The sequence below is a fragment of the Schistocerca americana genome, chromosome 5 (assembly GCF_021461395.2).
Source record: "Schistocerca americana isolate TAMUIC-IGC-003095 chromosome 5, iqSchAmer2.1, whole genome shotgun sequence".
NCBI lineage: Eukaryota > Metazoa > Arthropoda > Insecta > Orthoptera > Acrididae > Schistocerca > Schistocerca americana.
The window spans coordinates 87,956,214-87,964,858 of NC_060123.1; positions in this window are offsets into that span (position 1 = coordinate 87,956,214).

Genomic DNA, 8,645 nt, shown 5'->3' on the forward strand with positions numbered 1-8,645 from the left:
AAACTCTGAGTTCACTTTTAACAAGGAAATGGTAGGTACCAAACTCAACCCCACGGGAATTTCTTGCATCCATAATCTAATTCCTGACTTCTGCGTTAAACTGTTTGGTTGACTATTTTTCCATCTGGAGATACCCATGTTCGTTTGTGCACCTGTCTATGTGAGAAGTTAGTGCTACTGATAAACATACAACCGATTTTAATTTTTTCGTCTTTTTAGTACACAAGCTCCTGGTTTCCGTCCGCTGAATTTTCACCTTTTTTTATATTTAGTTTATTGTTGACAGTAGAAAAGGTTATACTTGTTTTAGAGCGCTCAGCGAAGTTTAACTGTCCAAAAAGATTGATCAAAAAATCTGCATTACATTTTGATTTAAAAATGGAGTAAGGTACAGCACCGCATTAGAAATATTACCTGTAACTTTTGGCGGATCTACTACGAGTAACGCAAGAGTTTAAGAGCGGTGTAAACGTTTGAAAGATGGCCAAGAGGATGTTAAAGACGACGACGGCCCTTGACGCCATAGCATATCATTTACTGATGACAGTGTGCAGGAAGTAAAGTAAATGGTTCTGGAAAATCGCCGAATCATCTTCAGAGAGATTTCTGATGATGATGTCGGCGTATTGTTACCTGTTTACGATGTATCTTCAGTAAGTGTTCGTTGCTGGCACTGACACTTGCGTCCTCGTACGCAAGAGGTTCCTTGTCAAACGTCATTACTCGTTAGTGATTTTTTGGCAAAAAACAAAACCATTATTTTGACTCAGACACCGTTGCCACCATTGCTAAAGTAATGACAGGATCACCGAAAAAGCTGAACACCATAAGGAAAAGTGAGTTCCAGAAGTGCTTCCAAGATCGGAAAAAGCGTTGGCACAGGTATGTTATATCTCAGGGGGCCTTCTTTCAAGGAGGCAGGATTGATGTTGAAGAACAAGTAAAGTTTCTGTAAAAAAAAAAAAAAATGATTTTACTTTTTGACCACACCTCGTAAGTCAGGAAAAGGTATCGCGTTTCTTCACGAATTTAAATACCATTTATACAGTGTCTGACAGCATCTAACACTTGTTAGCACCCTCTGGAGCAGCCGTCCTCAAAGTGGGGGTGCAGAGAGCTACAGAGGGGAGCATCGATTTTACTTAAATACCGGGTGATCAAAAAGTCAGTATAAATTTGAAAACTGAATAAATCACGGAATAATGTAGATAGAGAGGTAGAAATTGACACACACGCTTGGAATGACACGGGGTTTTATTAGAACCAAAAAAATTCAAAAGTTCAAAAAATGTCCGACAGATGGCACTTCATCTGATCAGAATAGCATAACAAAGTAAGACAAAGCAAAGATGATGTTCTTTACAGGAAATGTTCAATATGTCCACCATCATTCCTCAACAATAGCTGTAGTCGAGGAATAATGTTGTGAACAGCACTGTAAAGCATGTCCGGAGTTATGGTGAGGCATTGGCGTCGGATGTTGTCTTTCAGCATCCCTGGAGATGTCGGTCGATCACTATACACTTGCGACTTCAGGCAACCCCAAAGCCAATAATCGCACGGACTGAGGTCTTGGGACCTGGGAGGCCAAGCATGACGAAAGTGGCGGCTGAGCACACGATCATCACCAAACGACGCGCGCAAGAGATCTTTCACGCGTCTAGCAATATGGCGTGGAGTGCCATCCTGCATAAACATCGTACGTTCCAGCAGGTGTTTATCAGCCAGGCTAGGGATGATGTGATTCTGTAATATATCGGCGTACTTCTCACCTGTCACGGTATCAGTTACAAAACCAGGATCACGCATTTCCTCAAAGAAAGAAGGCCCGATAACGGTAGATGTGGTAAATCCAACCCATATCGTGACTTTCTCGTCGTACAATGGAGTTTCCACGACAGTTCTAAGATTTTCGGTAGCCTAAATTCTGCAGTTGTGGGCGTTGACAGACCTTCGGAGCGCGAACTGAGCTTCGTGGGTCCACAACACGTTACTCAACCAATCGTCATCTTCCGCCATCTTTTGAAACGCCCACACCGCAAATGCCCTCCGCTTCACTAAATCGCCAGGTAACAGTTCATGATACCGACGAATTTTGTACGGATAGCATCGAAGGGTACGCCTCAGTGCCAGCCAAACAGTAGTGTATGGAATGCCGGTGCGACGTGCGACTGCACGAGCGCTGACTTCCCTGTGCACACACGAACCCGCTACATTCTCCATTTCTTCCTGAACTGTCTCAGTAGCATTAAGCCTTGTGCTCGGTCGGCCACTACGGGGTCTATCGTCTAAACAAACCGTGGCTTCGAACTTCGACATCATTCTCGCCACAGCTGCATTTGTCAACGGACCTTTACCCGTTCGAATCCCCTACCTACGGCGATAGGATCGTAACGCTGAACTAGCACATTCCCCATTCTAATAATACAGCTTCACTAAAAGCGCCTTTTGAGGTAACGTCAACATGCTGTGACTGCTGGGGCATCTGATTCTCTCTCTCATTACAGCTCCTTTTATACACGATTGTTATGCGCAGCCACTAACGTTTTGCTGTTCAGCGCCATCAGTCGGACATTTTGTGAACTTTATTATTTTTTTGTTCTAACCTCTAACCTCTCTATCCACATTATTCTGTGGTTTATTAAGTTTTCAAATTTATACTGGCTTTTTGATCACCCGGTACTTATACTTCATATTATTTAAGATAAAGAATTCTGGTAAACAAATATTGCTAGTGTCAGATTCTCATGTCCATTAAGCAAGGAAGCCCCTCAAAAGTTAATTTTCTGTCTTACATAACAAGAACTGTCCAGTAAATCCTGTCAGTAAGAACGTTGTGAAAACTCGCGAGTATTATTCCATCACATAGCCCCGTCACCGATAAGCAGCAGCGTTAGCTGCTCAACAAATATTTAAAAAACGCTGATGACAATAAAGCTTTTGGCAATGTGACCCGCAATTCCTTTCAGGACTGACTACAAGAATAGATTGTTAATCACAGCAAGTTGTGACTGTCCACTCGATTTCTGCCTAGCTTCTAGAAGTTGAGATCCAATCCGTGTTCAGTGGAAGTAATTACCCTGATTTAGGAGAAAGTCATACAAGTGCCGCTATTCCCATGGATAAGTAGTTGGTTGGCAGTGGTAATGAGAGGCCCCAGGGAAATGATTTACCTACTCTCTTCTCTCCTTCGAAGCAATGCAGTACTAATAAGGAAATATATTCTAATTTATTAAATATGCATTCTTCTTTCGCACCTTCCTCTGTTTCGATCAGCACCGTTAGTTCTAAGCACAAAAACGAAGTCCGTAAACGTCATACTTATTGAGATTATGCTTTATCAGCATTCTTTTCTATAAGGAGGAACGACAGCAATGTGTTCTTTGTTTGGAGATTTTAACTAACGACAACCTGGAGCCTATAAAACTAGACATCTGCAGACAAAACATTCAGACTATGTAAGTAAACCCATCGAATTTTCTAAGCGTCATGAGCAAATACTAAGAGGAACTGTCAGATACCTCAAAACATATCAGTTTTTCTTGTTAATTGCTCATAGTTAACTGCAATGTCCAAATGATCACATATTACTGATGAGAAATTTGTTCTTCCGACAACCATCAAAATGTGCGAAATCACGCACAGAGGACGGTTTGCTGAGAGTTTTAAGTGGATACCACCCCCCGACGACGAAAAATAAATTCCTACGATGTTTTCATGATAGGCCAAAATGCGTCCTAAAACTGAATGAAAGTACTGACGATGGGACATCTTTCTTAGCTTCAAGTTTTTCTATTCTGCTGATATGATAATGAAATGCATGAGGGCTGTAAATGACTGAAAAGGTGGACTACAGACGAATATATTTTCTTTCTTGTGAATTCCTTTATTGATGACAATAATCTGTCATTGGTAAATTGTGTTGGTATGTCTACCGATGGGGCGGCAGCATGTGCTGGAACTAAAAATGGGTTCATGAGAATAATACGTGCTGTTTCTCCTTCTGTAAAATTCAAGCATTGCATGATACACATGGAGGCATTGGCCTCTGTAGTGGTGCAACCGGAAGTCAATAAAGTGCTGAACGATTCAACTTTCTGGAAGCACGAGCTTTAAACAGTGATCTGTTTTCCATTCTTTGCGATGAGACGGCTGTACTCATGATTCGTCTCTATTGGTCGTGTCGTGATAAAGTTTACGTCGTAATGTGAAGCTGAAGGATGAACTTCGTCTTTTCCTACTGAACAGGAGTCCAACAGTTGCGCGGCTCTCTTCATGGATGAAAAACTGAGTAATCTTAGCGTATCACTTCACGGCCGAAATTGTAAAATCATCTTTCTAACTGATAAAGTACTTGCGTTCGAGAGAAAACTTGGACTTTAGAAAACCCATTAGGAGAAGGGTAACTGATACGTGTTTTCTCGTCTGAATGATTTCGTAAAAGACAATGAGTTTGATGTAGGTAAAATCAGTAGATCTGGCGTTGTACATCACGAAAAGCTTCGTCAACGATCCGAGAATAAATTTCCAGAACCTTCATCTGGACATGACTGGATCCACAATCCTTTCGATAAGATCGTAGCAGACCACATGTTAACAGTCGAACAGGAGGAGCTAATTGAACATGTGATAGAACACTTCGAAATTTCGAAATAGATTTAACATGAAGTCTCTTGAAAAATTTTTGTGTACAAACTCGAAATGAATATACCAACTTAGCAAGAAGTGCGATGGATCCGTTATTACTCTTCGTATCGACGTACCTGTGAGAATCAACATTTCCGCAGTGGCAGTAATGATGACGAAGATTCGGTCGACTGCAGCTGGAACGGAATCTGCGGGTTTTCTGTTTCAAAGATCCAATCGAGACTGGATCTGCTTTCTTCACAAATTCGAGCATACGCATCACACTAAAAGTGCAAATATCTGAAAATTTCCGTATTTTGACCCATGTACATTTTTACTCTAGTTTACATTCATTTTGGATTATCAGTTTCGATAGAACTGGTTTTAATCTATCATTTAACTGTCGACTATTGTCTTTTCGCCATTTGTACGTCGTGATTTTTCAGATACTTAATGATTCTGAACGATTTAAAAGAAATATAGCAGGGAACAGTTATACTTGATTAAACTGATTTGTGAATGAATTTTTAAAGAGAATTTGTTCGTAGTGAAACAAACACGTTTGCTCAGTTAACATAACTGCACACGTAGGCTTGGTTGTGTATAAACTAGCTGAAATTTTTAACTTTCGCAATACAAATGTACCACACTTTAAAAAAATTGTAACTCGTTGATGTGCTGGAATTATTACTATTGTCGAACTATTATTATTGTTTTTGTTTAATTGATGTCTGTAATAATTAGACAAAAGTAAGCACAAACCGTGGACCGTATTTTGCCATGTGTGGGATGTGTTGAGGAAGAAAGAAATATAGGGGTGTGGGCAAAACAATTTATGATTCAGAAGGAGGCTCGACCAAAAATGCTTGAGAACCACTGCTATGGAGTACTGCCTGTGGGCTACGTAACAAGGCAATTGTGCTGTGGAGAACATATTGTTAGCCAATGTGACCACGCTAGTAAATTACAGGAACATGTATTTAAGAAAGATTCAACACTTGACGAATAAATTTTTGTACTTACTGTCAAGTCTTCAGTCAACAGAAGTAGATTTTGACTGTGTGCTATTGCAAGAGATCTGCCTATAATTCATTAACAATACAGGAAGGGGACGTAACGATCATTCCTCAATAAACCCTTATACAGTCATTATTACAATTATAAACACTTATGTGGTCATCCTTATAATTTGTATTTGTAGAAGTACGTGACATGATCCGCTTGCAACACAATAAAAACTTTACCCATTATGGTTTAGCAGCAAAAAATGTTTACTTTCAAGTCACTGAGGTCCTAAGAAGTTTTTCATAAGGCAATCCGGTATGATTTCATTTTACGGTGTTGCCGTTATTTCCCTATAGCCATGCAAATGTGTACTCTACAGAGAATTTAAAGGCTTCCAAATCACATTTTGACAAGTGGTAACACTCGTTAGTAACGAATATTTTGCTGTATTAGTATTTCTTGCACCATTTTGACCTTCCGAGATAACACATTTTTGACCGCTTAATCTGAATTTCTTGGGTAATATATCAATATTACGTTTATAAATAAATGTAGTGAATATTATGGCAATAACGGAGTGGAAAATATGTTAAAAATGGAATCATATATTGTCAGGACATTATCAACTACATCGGCACGTCAGCTTAAGACTCAGCACTGTAAACTAACATGCACTCCTATACTTACACCATTCCAACGCGCATTTGTCACCACACTGTCGAATATCGTCTCTACGAAATACCGAGAAAGGTGTAGAAAAAAGGTCAACACTGTAATCACTTAACGATTTGTTCAAAGTTGCATTTAGCAGCGCTAGACCAGATGTTAGATTAATACCTCTTGATTCAGTTCTGTTGCGGAGTCTGCGTTTGTTCGTTTCAGTGTGAGCTTTCTGACCACCATCATGTGTATCGATAGCGTCAATAAACAATACATACTGACAGCAGACATTGTGTCCCGTTTTCACTGATTTTGTCTGCAGTATGTGCCACAACTTGATGGCAGCAGATATCTACGCCATTTTCTTACTTTTCTTTACAGATAACTCGCCAAGCTTATGGTAAAGGAGAACGCACATATTTACATTTATATCCTTGTTCCAGTGGTGTCCCTCGCTTTTTCCACTTCCTCCTGTATGAGTATGAAGCTGTGTAACTGCGTTACAAATGTCTTTGAAGAATGCTTCATCAAAGTCAAAGAGTACCACAGCGCAGTAGACTTGTGGTACCTACGTTACCTCTTCACTGACTCGGCGTGGGTCCGAAGACGTGGCTTTGGAGCAAGAAGTGGTCGCTCCACTCTTGAATCAGACGCAGTTATTGGTAGCCAGTGCTTCTTTCTTCTCCCTTCAACCGCCAAGTTCTCGCACGATTTGACACAAAGTGGCTCACTGTTCTCTTGGGATCGAAAAAAGAGCCATAAGCATTTGGCTTGCTCTGCAGTAAGTTGGTTAACAAAGCATGTTAGTTATGTTAGTTAAGATTAGGATCATATTTCTGTTAATTCATTTCTATTATTCATCGTGGGCGAATTATAATTATTTAATAAATTTTGTATGTATATTGTGAATAAGTGAGAATCACGAACTTGGCATTGTTTTCGAAACGACCGTGACATTTCGGTGTTAAGTTAGATACAGTGAAAGGAAATTCTGTTTTCAAAGTTATTACATCTATCTCATGCTCGTGAGTTGCATTTTTGCTGGCTTGCTTGAACTGTATTCTGATGGGATTTCTTTGCGCAAGTGGTAGATGTAACCCTCAGTCACTACGTGTTCATGAACCCCATCCTAACTCCTTTTTGGCATAATAATTGCAAAGGTCTTCGATCCGTGATCTCAATAAAGTCAGTAGTTCTGAATAAGTCGTATGTTTTAGGAGCTACAGAGTTTTATGTGAATGGTAGTTTTTTGCCCTCAGCCACGAAATGATCTTGAAATCTAAACCACTTCATTTTAACAAAATTAATTACTAATATCTTTTCCTTCTGAGTTCAGTGACGTTACATAGGCTTCTCTAAGTTGAATATTTTATGAATTATAGAAATTTTACGTATTTGTTACAGGCCGTCATTCACCACTTATAATCCGAGCTAGCTACTGTTAACCGAGATAATTACTTAGACGTTTTCTCTCTGAGTTCGGCGATAGCTCTTTGGCATTTTTAAACTGAAAAATTTGTCAAATATAAAGGTACTATGTAACTGGAAGAATTAGGCCTTCAGACACTGGAAGAACTAGACCTTGAGCCACCACACGTCGTTGAGTAGTGTGCTATCTCATTTTAACCGAGTTGGTTAGTATGACACTCTCTCTGTACTCAACGATACCACGTAGATTCATGAATGTTGAATATTTCCGAAATCAGAAAACTCTCACGGTACTGAAAGATTTTGGTGTGCATCGGCCATGTGTCTCATTGTCTTTGCATATGGTTCCGTACTTCTGACCAGAGTACCGCAATGTGCTGCAAACAGCTAATATGATTACGTACGTATACTGAAAGTTCCTGCAGCTAGATGATTTGTACATTTTTTGTATCCTTGTACGCGGTAGTGATGAATTCACAGTGCATACCAAAGTACACTTTCCTAGCTCATCATATTGTTCTTTGGGTCCATCCAAAGTAATTGTACACCAAACGACCACTACAGGTAAGATGTTGCAAGATTTCTCTCTGTACGTATCGTGAATTACTTTGATGCCGTTTTGACCTATAAACTCAATAATTCGGATTGCACTTGACAGATACAACTGTTTCCTTGCTGTATAATGAGTAATGTTAATTGAACAATAATCTGATGTCAAATTTAAGTTAAATTATGCTGGAATACTGAAAGCATTCCATCGAATAAACGTAATAAATCAGCAATATATTTCAATGACTCTGAAATAATTTATGCATTCTACAGTTCACAATCAGACATTTTTTTATCGAATTCAAAAGAAATAATTATAATCACAAAAATATTAAGCCCTAATAATTACAGAAATATAAGCCCATCACACATATTTT